Source organism: Lygodium microphyllum, chromosome 17 (genome assembly GCF_053477565.2).
Source record: "Lygodium microphyllum isolate KBCC chromosome 17, Lygodium_microphyllum_v1.1.10, whole genome shotgun sequence".
NCBI classification, from domain to species: domain Eukaryota; kingdom Viridiplantae; phylum Streptophyta; class Polypodiopsida; order Schizaeales; family Lygodiaceae; genus Lygodium; species Lygodium microphyllum.
In genome coordinates this window covers 38773144-38790671 of record NC_141151.1, presented here as the reverse complement: position 1 = coordinate 38790671, position 17528 = coordinate 38773144, and positions in this window count along the sequence as shown.

Below are 17528 nucleotides of genomic sequence, written 5' to 3'. Positions count from 1 at the left end.
CGAGGAACGAAGCGTGCGCCACTTGTGGCGGGCTCTGCACCTGCACGCTCGGGATGCTGGCGCTCTGGGCTTTCCATCCGACCCGTCTTGAAACACGGACCAAGGAGTCTAACATGTACACGAGCCGGTGGGTGGCAAATCCACGGAGGCGCAAGGAACCTGACAGGTGGGATCCCCTTCACGGGGTGCACCATCGACCGACCATGATCTTCTGTGAAAGGTTTGAGTGGGAGCGTACCTGCTAGGACCCGAAAGATGGTGAACTATGCTTGAGCAGGGCGAAGCCAGAGGAAACTCTGGTGGAGGCTCGTAGCGATACTGACGTGCAAATCGTTCGTCAGACTTGGGTATAGGGGCGAAAGACTAATCGAACCATCTAGTAGTTGGTTCCCTCCGAAGTTTCCCTCAGGATAGCTGGAGCTCCTCGCAGTTTTATCAGGTAAAGCGAATGATTAGAGGCATCGGGGGTGAAACACCCTCGACCTATTCTCAAACTTTAAATAGGTAAGCGGCCGGGGTTGCTCTGTTGAACCCCGGCGCGGAATGCGAATCGACAATGTGGAACTTGAAACCCTGGAAGGCGAGGGCATAGGCTTCTTTAATGGTAGCCGCATAAGAAAGTACTACCCCCCACATCCACTTCACGAACCCTCGATGCTAGAAGCCCCTATCAATGTTCCTGTAGCCACCATTACGAAGATTGAAGTGGAGGATGAGGAAGCAATAGCTCTGACTTACCTACGCATGACCATTACATCCTAGTAGACACATGCCATTGATGCATTGATCAATGAGGGCATTGACTTTAATGTCCTGACTCATGATCATTGGACTCAAATCGGCAAATCACAATCACAGCCCACTAATGCCAAACTCAACCCATTTGGTGGCCAATCGTATGTGCTTCTGGGAAAGTGCAAAGTTGCCGTCTCTATCAAGTCTGAAAGCTTGCCCATGATCTTTTATGTGTTGCCAAACACGAAAGATGAAGGCTCAGAATCGTTGTTAGGACAAACCTTTAAGAAGCAATCCCACTGTAATGTTGACTACTAGTCACAGTGCATCCACTTGGCCATCAACAACGCACAAATTGTCACATCTTTTAGCAAGGGTTGCGAGACCCCATCATAGTTTGCAAAGCCACCGGTAGAGAAACCCACCATCGACCCTAAGGATGGGGTTTGTAATTTGTCACCACCCGCCAAACCTCAGCACCAATGAAAAGCTGACCACAAAGCTAAAATCCTTGAACACCAACTCAAATGGATGCCAAAACATCCAAAACCGCCACCTACGAGCACCCAACCGCATACTTGCGAGGCTAGAAATCTTCCCTTGAAACCTAGGAGGCCTTAAAGAAACTACAAACATTGATGAATCGTCAAGCTGTGATGGGTCCCCAAGACCTTATTGCAAGCACAAGCCTATTACAAGGGTAATACCTGGATTCGGGTACCTAAAGTCAAGACGGCCAAGGACACTACTCAAACACCGCCCTCAAGCTTGACCACACAAACCATCATGATGAATCAAGCATCAATATCATAAAAGCCTTTGGTTGCAGGGCCCATTACCCTTCCAAAATCTAAACCCATCAAGACTCAACAAGTCCATCGACCCAAACTGCAATTTGCTACTCATCAACCACCTCAACCTTGCCCTAATTGCCGCCCAAGCATCTACTCGCATGCCACCCACTGCACAAGCTACGCATGGTACACTAAGGCCACACCCCCAACCGCAACCACAACCATGCGAAACTGTTAAGCCCAACCTGAAAGGTGAGAAGGATCGAAGCTTGCACGCGAGCTATGGCGGGAGAGCAAGAGCAAGAAAGAGAGAGACAAGAAATGGGAACTCCAACAGTCACAATGTGTGACCGGGCCTTCCTTTATTCAAACTGTCACGAAAAGAATAAAGAATAAAGTGACGTGACGGGCGCCCGCCACCTGCAGTGTGCAGTGGCGGGTACTGTCAGTGTAGTAATACACGAGGCGGCACGGCGGAGGCGCCTTTACCCCCAACAACCTCCCACTTAAAGGCGAATCTGCCCTAGTGAGAGAGAAAAGAAAAAGAAAAGACAGTACAAATGTACATAGGTACAAGGGATGAGGAAAGGTGACATCTCATCCAACGCCCATCAACCTCCTGAGGAAGGCAAAGCGCTCAGTAGTGAGGCTCTTCGTGAGCAAATCTGCAGGATTCTCGTCAGTGGAGATCTTGACAAGGTCAACAGACCTGTCCTCCACGACACCACGTATGAAGTGATACCTCACCTCAATGTGTTTCGTCTTCGCATGGAAGACCGGATTCTTAGCCAACTGAATGGCACTCATAGAATCCGAATGCAGTGTAGGTGTAGCATCAATCCCAAGGTCAGCAACTAGACGGCCTAACCATATGGCCTCCTTGCAAGCCTCAGTGGCTACAACATACTCGGCCTCAGTGGTAGACAAAGCCGTACACTTCTGAACTCTGGACATCCAAGAGATAGCCCCTCCAGCATAGGTGAATACATAGCCAGAAGTGGACTTCCTACTACCTGCATGTCCTGCATAATCGGAGTCAGTGTACCCCACGACCCCTGTATCCTGGCTGCCATAGCAAATACACATATCTGCTGTGCCCTTCAGGTACCTCATGATACCCTTCACGGCATCCCAATGTCTGCTGCCAGGTGTAGCCATATAGCGTGCCACAACACCAACTGCATGTGCAATATCTGGACGAGTGGCTATCATGGCATACATCAAACTGCCCACGGCTGATGCATAAGGGATCTTGGCCATCTCGGCCCTCTGCTCATCTGTCTGCGGACAATCGGCCTGTGATACCTTCACATAAGAAGGTAATGGACAGCCAATAGGCTTTACGTCCTGCATGCGGAAGCGCTCAAGGACTTTATGAATGTACTCCCGCTGTGAGAGATACAAAAGTCCCTGATGCCTATCGCGCTTAATGCGCATCCCAAGTATATGTGAGGCCTGTCCCAAATCCTTCATCTCAAAGCTCTTCTTTAGCTGAGATTTAAGAGCATCTAGCTCATCATGAGCTTTCCCTACTATCAGCATATCATCAACATAGAGTACCAAGATAAGCAAACTGCCATCACAGGCTTTCTTCGTGTAAAGACACGGATCCATAGCACTCCTGCTGTAGCCCTGTGACTGCATAAAGGCATCAAACTTATGATACCATTCCCTAGGTGCCTGCTTCAAGCCATACAAGCTCTTCTTCAACTTGCACACTAGGTGCTCCCTGCCAGGTTCTGCAAAGCCCTTAGGCTGATCCATATAGATCTCATCATGCAAGTCCCCATGTAGAAAAGCCGTCTTGACATCCATCTGATATAGATCTAAGTCAAGCTGTGCAACCAAAGCCAAGACTAAGCGCAGGGTGGTCATCTTAACCACAGGAGAGAAGACCTCATCAAAGTCCACACCATGTTCCTGCTTAAAACCCTTTGCTACCAATCTAGCCTTGTATGCCGGCTTGGGGTGTCCAGGGGTACTTTTCAGCTTGTACACCCACTTGCATGGCAAAGCCTTCTTGCCCTTAGGCAAGGCAACCAAATCCCAAGTCTCATTCTTATGCAAGGAGTCTATCTCAGACTGCATAGCCCTCTCCCAGGAGTGACTGTCACCCCTGCGCATAGCCTCATCATAAGTGAAAGGCTCTCCTGCATCTGTAACCAAAACATAATGCATAGAGGGCTGAAATCTGTTAGGTGGACGTCTATCTCTAGCAGACCGTCTCACCGCAGGCTCTCCTGCCTGTCTAACTACCTGTCCAACATCCTGGCCCTGTGGAGGAACTGCTGCAGGCTGTACTACTGGCTGTGCTGGAGCTTTAGGCTCCTCCTGAAAGATCACTCTGCGGATCTCAACCACCTTCTCAGGCTGCCTGTGCATCTTGTCTTCATGGAAGACGACATCATGGCTGCGTACTATTTTCCGTGCCTGCGGATCCCATAGGCGATAGCCCATCTCTCCTGACTCACCATAGCCAAGGAATATGCATTTAATGCTCTTTGGATCCAATTTACTCCTCTTGTCCTTGGGCACATGGCAGAATGCCTCACATCCAAAGACACGGAGATGCGCATAAGAGGGTGGCTTACCAGCCCAAACTTCCTCTGCAACCTGGAAATCCAATCCACTGGAAGGCGATCGGTTTATGACATGCACTGACGTACTAACTGCCTCAGCCCAAAAACCCGGGGGTAGGCCTGCATGGCTAAGCATAGAGCGCACACGCTCCTGAATAGTCCTGTTCATGCGCTCAGCCAAACCATTCTGGGGTGGGGTGTAAGGGGCGGTCAACTGACGCTTAATACCCCTGTCATCACAAAACTGCTCAAAAGCATACGAGACATATTCTCCCCCATTATCTGTCCTAAGGCATTTCAGCCTATACCCAGTCTGGTTCTCAACAAGAGCAAGCCATCTCTGAAAAACTGCCAAGACATCGGACTTCTGCTTTATGGGATAAGCCCACACTTTCCTAGAAAAATCATCAATGAAGATAACGAAGTACTTCGCGCCACCCATAGACATGCAAGGCATAGGCCCACAAACATCGGAATGCACTAATGCCAAGGGCTCACTCATGCGTGGCCTACCCGATTTCTTATGCGTAGACCTATTCTGCTTACCATAAAGACAATGATCACACGAGTCAAAACATGCATAATCCAAAGGCGGAAGATACTGCAAACCAGATAACATTTTCATTCCTTTCAAAGACATATGCCCCAAACGGGCATGCCAAAGTGATACATGTGGGATAGAGCCCACTGCCAAAACATGGTCTACAGAAGACCCAGATACAACAAGAGGATAGAGGCTGCCAGCCTTGGCGCCTCTAGCAAGCACAAGTCTGCCTTTGGTAATCTTCCAGGTAGAATCCCCAAAACAGACATGAAATCCTGCATCATCCAACTGTCCTGCAGACATAAGACTACGCGTAAGCGCAGGTACATGACGTACATCCCTGAGCAAAAAGGAACTGCCAGTGGAAAACTGCAACTGAATATCTCCACAGCCCACAATATCAAGAGACCTGTCATCTCCAAGTTTGACTGATCCAGATACAGTACGGTAAGAGTGAAACCACTCACGGTAAGGCGTCACATGGAAGGACGCACCTGAATCCAATAACCAGCACTGTGCATACATACTAGGTGTCTCAGTCAAGTGTGAAGCATCAGAAGAACTAGCTGCAAGTATAAACTCATCACCACCATCGGACTCTTCAGTCTGCGTGACATTAATTTCCTCAATCTTGACGTTGGACTTCGCAGGTACTATGCTACGATCAGAGGACTTCTCCTGCACTTTATCTTTCCCCTTATCCTTGCGCTTCTCATTGCGCAACTCATGACACTGTGGTCTAATATGGCCCTTTTTCCCACAATGATGACAAGTGACATTTGCATTGCGTCCACGCGACTTACTACGCGACTTGCCACCACGAGATTTAGACCGACCCTTCTGCGAGTCACGGCCTCTGCCATTACCACGGTCATACCTGTCATTCCTGCCTCTAACTGTCAAAGCATGACTACCACGAGAGGCATCCAAGTTTTTGCGATTCACCTCTTCCTGAAGAAGAGCACTCTCAACATCTGCCAATTTTAGAGTAGCACTAGAGGCACAAAGAGCAGTGCGGAATACATCCCATGACTCATTTAGAGTTCCAAGCAAGAAAAGAGGAGTTACTTCCTCTCCAAAGGTGATATCCTGCGAAGTCAGGTTCTTCAGTATAGCATGGAACTGGCTCAAGTGAGCAGACATAGTCGCATTATCCTTCATGCGCAGATCCATAAGCTGCTTCAACCAGTACATCTGACTCGCCGGACTTTTCTTATCATAAAGATTCTTGATCTTATTCCATAGATCCCATGCACTCTGTGCTTCCTCAAATACATTATAATGTACCTGTTCAGTGAGAGACAATACAATCGTGGACTTGCATAGCTCATCAAGTTCAAGCCAGTCGTCAATGTCCATAGTTTCAGGCTGCTCCCCACTCAACCGAAGTGGCTTAATCTGAGATTTCTGCACCAAAACCTGCCATATTTGACTCTTCCAGTAAGAGTAGTTGGTACCATCCAACTTTGTAATGTTAAAGATGGCACTATCATGCGAAGATGACGCCATTATGCAGGCTGGAAATGCCCAAACAGTCCAAAACTGCTTGCTGTTTTACTGCAGAAACTGCCCAAAAATGACCAAAACGGGGTCCAAAGGGTGAGCAAAGTGTGCCAAAAGTTGCTGCCCACTTAGTACTAGGTGCGGTATACCAAATCAGGATATTTCAGCATGAAAAGTACAACTCAGTCCACCAATAACCGCTTGCTGTAATAAATTGCAAGTATGCAATCTAGAGAGCAAATTGTCCCAAAATAGGATCCATATGTCAAGCAAACAATGCTAGGTCCAAAGCTGGCATGAAACAGACATAAGCAAGGTCAATGACAGTGAAAAGAACATGAGCTCAACACCAAAGCATGTCAAAATAACATCTGCCAGTGAAAGGCACACCCCCAGACACTCTAGGCAAAGTGTTCCTGTAACTGCCAAAACCTGACACAAATAGGTATCTGCTCAAAGAGAAAGATCCAAATATGAGACTCAGCTCATAAGCATCCTGTGAACCAAGAGTACATCAATGCATATCCATAAAGATCGGAGTATGATCCCAAAGTCTCAATGTGTATGTAGCTGCTCAAGACATAAACTGCTCCAAATACATGTAAGTGCTCCAATAGCATGCAACTGTCAAAGGTCAAGAAAGCATGTAAAATGCTCCCACTGGCACAAAAGGCGTACAAAGCGAGCTCAGAAGCTCAAACAACCCAAGAGAAAGCACCAGTGATAAGTGACCCTGTCAATGCATCAAGCGCATCCGAGAGAGCATGACATACATGAAGCACCGGTTGTATTAACCATGAAGCAATACATAAGCCCAAATAAGCTCTCGGTTAACTCAATGACATCCAAATAGCAACCAAGATCAGTGATCAAGTAAGCCGGGAATGCTCAAATACATCCAAATCCAAGCTCCAAATGTCGGTATGGCATACACGAACCAAATAGCATATGTCACGAACCAAAGCATGTAATGCAAAAGCCTAACTGTCAAGCAGAGACATGAGGCATAGGCGGTCCACGAGCATGCCGAGTCGGTTCAAATGCCAGTGAAGACGGAGCTAATGCGAAGCTCAAAAGCATCCCATAATCTCATACATATGCTCCAAGTCGTCCCCAAATGTCAAAGATATCATGCCAAAGCTCAAAGCATACATCCGGTATCGGTAGGTAAGTGCCAAAGCATGTAAAGTACCTTCAGCCCACTGTTATTCCAGCATGTATTTACTGTTCTAAACAGTAGATTTCAGCCCCGAATTCAAGCCAAAATCATGGTCAAACCAAATGCATACATCCCCAATACATCCGGGTAGGAAGTAGACCGCATACGGGCATCAAACAAGGTAACCGGAGTAGAGTATAAGCATTAAATGCCAATGCCAAGTGTGGCTGCCCTGTTTCCAGCACTGTATAACAGTAAATAACAGTCCCAAATCAGCCAATATTTCAAGCCAAAATCATGGCATAATCATGTGCATACATTCCCAAGGCACTAGGCATCATGTAGACCGCATACGGGCATCAAATAGCACAACCGGAATGGAGTATAAGCAACAAATGCTAATGCCAATGGTGCTGCCCTGTTTTCAGCCTGTTATGACAGTTTATGACAGTCCCAAATCTGAAGAAATCAGCCCCGAAAGATCAAGACCAATACCCAAAGCTTGAATGACATCAAACATGAAGTCTATAGCCCTCTTGATCAAGGTAGAGAGCAAGAAGCAATGGCCAAGTGTGGAGCTGAAGTAGATGAGTGCTCACAGCCTGGAAAAAAATGATGCAATCTGCCCTGTTGGTGCTGAACTTGCTGTTGCTCCACATGGGCTGAAAAGGGGGTAATGGGGGGCTCAATGATGGCCCAAGGTAGGCACATACCAAGCCATGAAGGCCCAATGCAAAGGGGAGGGAAGATATGAGCTATGGAGCTCAAGAAGAGTGGCTGCCCTTTGTTCCTGCCCTGTTTCAATCTGAGAATACACTCAAATGCTTGCAAATGCTGAAGCAATACCTCAAGGGCAAGGCCCTGATGAAGCTCAAGAAGGCCAAGATGGAGCTCGGGAAGCCGGGGAGAGTCGGGAGCTCAAGAGGTTGGCTATGGCTGCCGGGATGGAGACCCAATGCGTGAAGCGAGTCGATGCGAAGGTCGGGAAGTACCGAGTCGAGCTCGAGCAAGAGAATGCCAAGCTCTGATACCAGTTGAAAGGTGAGAAGGATCGAAGCTTGCACGCGAGCTATGGCGGGAGAGCAAGAGCAAGAAAGAGAGAGACAAGAAATGGGAACTCCAACAGTCACAATGTGTGACCGGGCCTTCCTTTATTCAAACTGTCACTAAAAGAATAAAGAATAAAGTGACGTGACGGGCGCCCGCCACCTGCAGTGTGCAGTGGCGGGTACTGTCAGTGTAGTAATACACGAGGCGGCACGGCGGAGGCGCCTTTACCCCCAACACAACCAAACCAAAGCCACCTATCGGCCTTACACCCTCTTACCAGTGTAGATCCATTCTAACCTTGGCCGCCGACTTGGCTAAGAATACAGGCGATGACTTAGTTGCTTGCCTTAGATGCTTGGATGCCATGTTTACCATGCTGGCTAAAAGCTACGATCAGCTAGACTTGGGTCTTTTGGACGAGCCTTTAGCAACGAAAGTATGAATGCTACCTTGCTCAAGGGATGAGTCGGAATTCGTGTTTGTCAAAGTTGCCCATGCAGCCAAGGAACTCATGGTCACCAAACTTTCCATTGAACAAGCACACAAACAACACCTTATCACATCTTATACTAAGAGCACAGTCCTTGCCAGGAACCATGAAATTGAGAAGTTGAAGCAGCTTGTAGAAACCAACTACTCTTTCTTATGCAAATGGGACGCCCTTCACCTTCAGTGGGCAATAGAAGGATGCCAAAGAAAGGTTTAAGATTAAGGATTATCATGCTAGCAATGGTTGTCTATATTACCTTGATCGCCTTTGTGTCTCAAAAAGACCAGAAGTGAAGGCCAAGATCTTATGAGAAGCACATGACAGCCCCATTGCAAGACATTCGGGGTATGCCAAGACACTCAATGCAATTCATAAGAGCTATCATTAGCCAAGATTAAAAAGGGATGTATTAAAGTACGCAACTCAGTGCTTGACTTGTTAAAGAGTCAAGGTGGAAAGGATCAAGATGCCTGGAGAGTTACAACCCTTGGACATTCCAAAAATGAAATGGGAGTCAATAAGTATGGACTTTGTTGTTGGATTTCCTACAATCGCTGGTGGATATGATTCCATCATGGTAGTGGTTGATAGATTGACAAAATTTGTACACTTGATCCCGATCAAAACAACCTATAAGTCATCTAACATTGCTCGAGTCTTTATCAAAGAAGTATTTAGGTTACCTAGATTGCCAAATAGCATAATCAGTGATGATCGAGACTCCAGATTCACCTCTAAGTTTTGGACTTGCCTATTCCAAGCAATTGGAACGCAACATGCTTCACTATTGCTTATCATCCTCAAACTGATGGCCAAACTGAGAGGGTGAACCAGACCATTGAAGATATTCTAAGGTCTTATGGTGGCAAAGAACTGAAATAGTGGATTGAACATTTACCTTTGGTGGAGTTTGCTTATAACACTACCTTTCAACAAACAATTAAGATGTCGCCATTTCAAGCCTTGTATGGGCAAGAATGTCATACATCTCTAAACTTCTCAGATCCCACTCTCAAGGTAGCGGCTTCTAAGGCTATGCTTAAAGAGATGGACCAACAAATCCAATTGATCTAACATGACATCCAAGCTTCTCAATATTGGCAAAAATCCTATGCAGATCTTGAAAGATCCGTAAGAATATTCAAGGAAGGTGACATGGTGTTTCTAAGGGTAAGGACCGACAAGAGCTCATTATCCTTGGGGAAATACAAAAAGTTTAGTCCAAGGTATTGTGGACCAAATGAAGTAATCAAAGTAATGGAAAGCCAAGCCTACAAGCTTAAATTGCCACCCCATCTCAAGATTCACAATGTATTTCATGTAAGCCTACTTAAACCTTATGTACCAAACCCTAATCACGTGCTTAATGGCGAACAAATAGTTATGCCTGTCTAAGGATTTTTGGAAATGCAACTTGAGAAGATTCTAGATACAAGGGAGAAACCTCTAAGAAGCTGAATCCTAAGAGAACACCTAGTATAATGGAAGGATTATCCTGAAGAGGATGCCACTTGGGTCGATGAGGTAACCCTTATAAAAAAAAAATCTCTTGAGATGAGGACATCTCCATTTCTCTAAGGAGGGAAGAATGTAATGTCCCCATTACTTAGTTTATTTTAATGTGTGTATATATTCCAAAGAAAATTGATTTATGTTGCACATTTTTAAAAACTAACTCTAATTATGAAATTGACTCTTATTATGAAGATAATTGTTATTATTAATGAGGTATTATATGTCAATTCATGGAAGGAAGACTTGGGAGACCCTCCAAAGACTAGCTTATTAGGAATATGTTTGTAGTATAGAACAACAAAAAGAACTAGCCTAGTGGATAGTCACTTGGCAGAAGTGTACTTGGGTGATGACACTGTCGAGATGGGTGACCTCCCGGGAAGATTTTCCTACAAGCTAGTGGGAGCTTCTTACGCGCAGCCAACGGCGCCAACGAAGCTTCGTAGCCCATTGCCAAGTATGCCAAGGTCTATGCCTTAGTCGTAAGCCTTGGAGTGATGCCGCCCAATGATGAGACGTATGGTACTCGCCCGTATGCTCATTAAATTGGTATCCTCGCACTAAAAAAATGGAGCCCCTCCTTGATGTCATCAATGAAATAATCAAAAACACTAAAAGAAAGTGTTCACTCTTTATCATCCATGACATCATCAAAAACACTAAAAAGTAAACGTCCTCTTTTTACTCACCCTGGTTACTACATAAACAGGGGTAGACCGTCATGTCAAGAACACACACAAACACAACAATGATCTGCATTGCAGAAATATCTCTCTGCTGGTTGACGCAATGAAGCTTTACTTGCAATCAACCGAATCTCTCTCTGCTAGTTGACACAATGAAGCTCTGCTTGCAATCACCCGAATCTCTCTCTCTCTCTCTCTCTCTCTCTCTCTCCATGCCTACGCGGAAGCTTAGAAGGGCTCTGAGCCAATAAATTCCCTGTTGACCGCGGATGGAGTGTGATCACATACAACCCAATCCCGAGGGATTGGAAGGGCCTATCCTAGGCTGACGGTGTCTTTCTCTGGAAAGACGGTTTTGTATCACTCTTATGGAGTGATGGTGAAATAAAGTATCTGATTTTTGAATTGTTTGTTATGTGCTAAAGATTGAGTTTAACGAACCCAATTTGATGGGGTAATAAAAGAAAGCTGATTTTATATGTCCAAACAGTGTGGTAGTATGCTTTGCTAATTAGAAAACTAAGCAAACCCCATTGAGGAAAGTGGGAGGCTTCAATCTTGACGATTGGATACCTATTGCTAGGTGGACCGGATAAGTCATATAACTTTCCAATACTAGATAAAACTAATTAAATCGTGGCCCTCCCAATACCGGTAGGATTAGTTACCAAGTTTAACAGTATTTTAGGGGGCCAGAGCAGAGATTTTACCTTATGGATAGGGGGATCGAGTTACACTCTCCCCCGTCCTTCAGTCTCTTTGAACGAAGTGCGGTGTTAACCTCACTCCTGCCTTTGATTGATTACAAAGTGGTCTTTCTTAGGTGGGCATTAAATTTCTATTAGGGGTGACTTGTCCACGCTTCCCCTGTGAAGTAGAACTAAGATTCCCATGTTCAACTAAGTCCAAGGTTTCCCATGGGGAGACGAGATGGTGATGTGCATGGATATGAATTTCAATTGACTACTAAGAGGACTCCTCCGGGTCTGTTGGAGGAGGCACCTCACATGATCTTTGTGTGAACCATTTGTACTACCTTTAGGAAGCCTCCATTGTTATACAACTCACACTTTGCAGCTTCATGGTATTATCATTTTTTCTTCAAATCGGCTTGAAGGTGAAATTTTCTATTTGTGATCTCTGCATGCAATGCATCCACCTATGCAATAAATGAATATGGATTATTTTCCACCTTCTCCACATCTAATATGTTGCTCTATCTATGAATATTCACCTTGGGATGCTAGAAGAAGTTCTGATCCTCTTTAGCCACTCTTGCTTTGCAGCCATTGTCACTTTTTTCCTTCCATGCCTATTTTTGCTTTGTACTAAGCTAACTGCATCCTCAATAAAAGCTACCCATGCAATATGCTTCTTAGTCTCCATGATCTTTTCCTTATGCTATGTCGGGGACCTAAAATAGACCCGACACTGCTCTAGGGCTTTAGCTGAGCCTCCTATGCTCACCAAACCACCCTCGTTGCCTCGCAGCCAAGGGCATCTAGAGACTACACTAATCTAGCTAAATCATGTGTTCATATTGATTTGTAGTCCAACACTTTTTCCTATCCTAACTCCAATAGAGGGAGCATCCAAACATTTAGATGGCTAGAATCTTGTATCACATACATGAAGAGCTCCTCCCTAGCAAAGTGTCGTGGCTCTTATGGCTCTCCTACACCCTGAGATTTGGCCTAGGATACACTGTTTAAACATAAAATGCAATTGTAACATTGTCCACTCTTTTGATAAAGCATTCTAGGAGATGTTTTTGTTTCCTCATATAAGAGTCCCCCAAAGACAATCATTCTATCCTACAACTCAGGAATCCTCACACGCTCTCAACATTGGTCAATCATTTTAGTAATCAAGTGTCATGCATCCTAGAGATTTTCTCTTAATACCATATTTAAATGTAGATGCAATGTGCAATGCCATATAATTCTCAAACAAATTAACTATTGTATCGTGTGAAAAATATTCTTTCAATGATTTTCTTTCTAATGAAGTGCTACGTTGCTTAAAAACAACATTGAACTAATATGTGCTATTGTTCCTTTAAAAATATTAAATGAACCCTACATGCTTCATTTCAATGCACAAGCACTTATATTTTCATGTAAAATTCTTGAATTTTAGCTTCTTTATGTGTTCATTTATTATATAGGGTGTTTCCTATGTCTCACGATATTTTTCCCATAAAAACACCCTCTAAACAACCACTTTAACACACAAATGGATATAGACTGAGGCAAATCTCATGCTCTACAGCCATTATACACTCACAAATCCTTCCTTAATTTTCAATCATTTTTCTCACCCTTAAACTAAATTTTTAATCAAATTTCTATTTTTATATTTTATAGCTTATTTTAATATTAATTATTAGTTTGTTATTTTTAAATTCATGAAGCTTATGTGGATTGTGATTCAACATTATCTTCAATATCACTCCATAAGAACACCATTTGAACTTTTAAAAACCCACAAAATATCATTTTTCTATTAAATCCCACACTGTGACTTTTGTGATTTTGATTCTTATTATGTGAATTGCTGGAAATTACTCATTATTCTATGATTTTAGACATATTTGAGCATATTCAACCGTTTTCAAAAATTTTTCATCAAAAGAGAAAGATTCATCATAAAAATTAAATAAAAAACACTTACCCTATAATATGCTTAGGCATGCATCATATTTCGAAAACAAGAAGCCACTGATGCTCGTTCACAGTTGCTACTAATGCCTTCTTTGCACTTTCTTGAACTATCCCTCGCATTTCATCACCAACCAGTACCCATTTCCCCTCATTCTCTCAACTATACGAACCATGTTTATGGCGAAAGAGAAAGAGAAGATAGATAGACTAAAATCTAAATTTTATATTCCTTGCATCAAATTGTGCACGATCTGGAGTAAATTGGAGCAAATAATTCAACAAATCCATGGCCAGGAGAATGAAGCCTAGTTTGATAAATCAAGAAATATCATCTTTTGAGAATTTGAGGGGTTGCTAAAAAATTAGTGCCCCCTCTTCCCCCTGTCATGTTTTTTGAGTTTCCTCTCTTTGTAATCTACATTAACCAATTAAACCTCAAAAAAACTAGTTCAACCCTTTTGTGTTCACACTATATGGAAGTAGTTTCATTAAAAACTTAACTTATTGAGTGAGAGTTTTTCATGATCCATAACATTTACTTTTTGTCAATGCGTAGTTTACAAACACATGAATACACAATAAAAAGTAAGTACACAATATTATTTAATTATTAATAAATAGATGTGTCATAAAAATACATGTGCACAAGTGTCTTTACACTTTATATGTATACATAAAAAGATGTGGTGTATATAACATATGAGTAGGTGTAGAAGTGTGTAGAAAGGGTGTACATGAAGAGCTCTTAAAGTGAGAATAATATATCAACAAAAATATTTGAAGTTGGATTCAATAGTGTAATGTGCATGTCTTGAAAGAGTATATAATGTAATGTATATATAAAAGGATTGGATATAAGCATATTTAAACACACAATGAAGAGTGATATAACTATTTGAGTTGACTAAAGAGAGTTACACATAAAACTATGAAAACTAAGTGCATCACAAAATGTTTGAAAGACCCAACTTGCACACTTACCTCCCAGTTAAGGACAATGTTAGAGGTCAACAGATATCTTTCTTGGACTTCTTGGCACCCTCTTCATAAAAGAAATCTTGATCCAATGCGAGCTTAACACGTATTTCATTAGGGGAGGTGCTAATAAACCTAGTAGTCTCTTGTACGCATAAGTTTGTGCAAAAGCCACCTTATTTCTCTTCTTTGATAGTACTTCTAAAAAGTCAATTATAGAGAGTAGAGTTCTCTTCTTCATCAAACCTCTAGGGCCAAAGGGGTCCTCATGGTTTCATAGCTCATGTTTAAAAAATACGTAAAACCTTAAAATGGTGGGGCCTCCCTAAACCCAAAACTCCATGCAACTATGTAGAGATTTTTTTATTTGGCATCAACAAACCCTCGATTTGTTAGAAGAATGATTAAAAAAATTTGCTTGTACTTCATGAGGTCTAAGTTTGATTCCCTACCTTAAAAATCTTGACCCACTTGCTTAATCTCAGAGCCATCTTCTGTCCATGGAAACCCTCCTTCTTGAAAAGGAAACACCCCTCTGCCCCCTCTTTCAAATCATAAACAACAAAAGGAATGACCCCGCAATTTATAGGTTCCCATGGAATAGCAACACACCCCCTACTACCACCCCCACAACCTTCAACACGCAATACATTACCACCCACCCAAACCCCTAAGTCCACCTACATTTTTGGGTTCCCCCATGCCCTCCCTCACCTCTTACAATGGGGTCCCGCATCTTCACCCCCACTCATTCCCACTCCCAATTGGGCTCACTCTTTTGCACCTCCGATTGGATGTGCCCACTTTTTTTTAATATTATAGAAATACTTGAAATTTGAAAGATGCCTTAGCAGTGTGTGGGTGTGTACATGAGTGTGTGAGGACATGCCCACATTTTAATCTAGGCTTGCCTACATGTCATTTAGCTTTGCGATGTAGGCTAGTCTACACTTCAGATCCACTAGTGCTCTAAATTCAAATGTGTCCCTTCGTTCGAATTGGAGCAACACGACTTGATGACATGTGGCCCACTATGTTGATGGCATGCAATCCACTGACCTTGCAACACATGGCTCTCTCACTTATAGCTCCTAATCCATGGCCCATCTAGCGACCCACCAGCCTAAGCCCCTTTGATCAACACAACTATGTTGTGCTAATAGCCCAACCCCACAATGTTTTGCCATCCTAAGAAAAGGCTTTTCTATCTCCTTAATGATGCCTACACCATGGCCATTTCTAAATAGTTCCCACCAACATGGCCACTTCCAAATACCCCAAACAAAGGTAGCTTTGATGTGGCCAAAGCTTTGGATGGTTGCCTCACAATCTCTACAATACGTGTTTAATCGAGTTATTTTGTAGCCAAGATATGGTTTGCACCAACGTACACCTTGCTAAGGCTCATGGTGTTTTTTAAAACACACCTTCAGAGCCTAGAAATGGTGTGCATTAGCACAAACCATTTTAAGGCTCAAAAAGTTGAGAGTTGGCTACACAGTTTGACATGGATTGCAATATGAAGAATTAGCCTTGGAAGTTGGTTCCTTTACCAAAGGAAAAAATATGCTTTGTCTTCCAAGTGCATTTATAAGTTGAAGGCTACAGATGATGCTAAACCAAAGTATAAGGTAAGGTTAGTGGCCAAAGGTTTTAAGCAAGGAAAAGGTGTGGACTTAGATGAGATTTTTTCACCTATTGTAAAACAAACTACTCTTTACACTATGTTTGCCTTGGTGGCTAAAGATGACATGGACCTTGTACAATTGGATGTCAATTAAACATTTCTACATGATGACCTTCATGATGAAATCTACATGCAATAGGCAACTTTTTTTTGAAATATGGCAAAGAAAGGCTTGTCTACAAGCTTAAAAAGAGTATCTTTGGATCAAACTAGGCCCACATGAATTACCCAACAAGTTTGATGCCTCTATGTAGTCTCACAACTACAAAAGAAGTGAGATAGACCACTACTTATAGACTAGAAAGACTAAAGATGTTGATAATATTGATATTTTATGTGGATGATATATTGATAGCTCAAAAAAACACGCATGAGATCAATGCTTGAAGAAAAGTTTAATGGAAACCTTTCAAGATGAAGGATTTGGGGAGTGCAAACCACATTCTTGGCATGCCCATACTTAAGGATAGGATAAAGATATTTCTCTATCTATCCCAAAATAATTATGTAAGCAAAGTGTTGCAGCATTTCAATATGGAGGAGGATGAAGGCAATTAGTACTCTATTGCCTCCATATATGAAACTTTGCACTAATCATTATCCCAAATCTAATGGGTGAGGAGAGGGATAAAATAGGAAAGGCTCCATATTTATCATTATGTGGACAATCTCATATATGTTGTGATTGCCATTCGCTTGGACATTTTCCTTTGCAATGGGATTAGTGAGCAGGTACATATCTAATCCTTGCAAAAAACATAAGGAAGCAACGAAAGGCATCTTGAGGTACTCTAGTAGTAGACTTTGGGAGAAGTAGGAGTGGTGTACTTGGAAACATAGATAAAGACTATGTAGGGAGTACTCATAGCAAAAAGTCAACCACATGATATGTTTTTAACTTATATGGTGGTGGAAATCTCATGGATGTCTCGCTTGCAAAAATGCATGGTATTATCTACCACTAAAGTTGAGTATATTGTAGCAACACACTGTTGCATAGTGATGGTCACAGTGCCATCATATTGGCAGACTCATGTGTTTCATGTGAAAACCAAGCACATAGAAGTGAGGTATTACTTCATTGATCATCATGTGCTTGAGGATGAGAGAGTTGGGATTATCAAAGTTCATATAGATGATAACCCTAT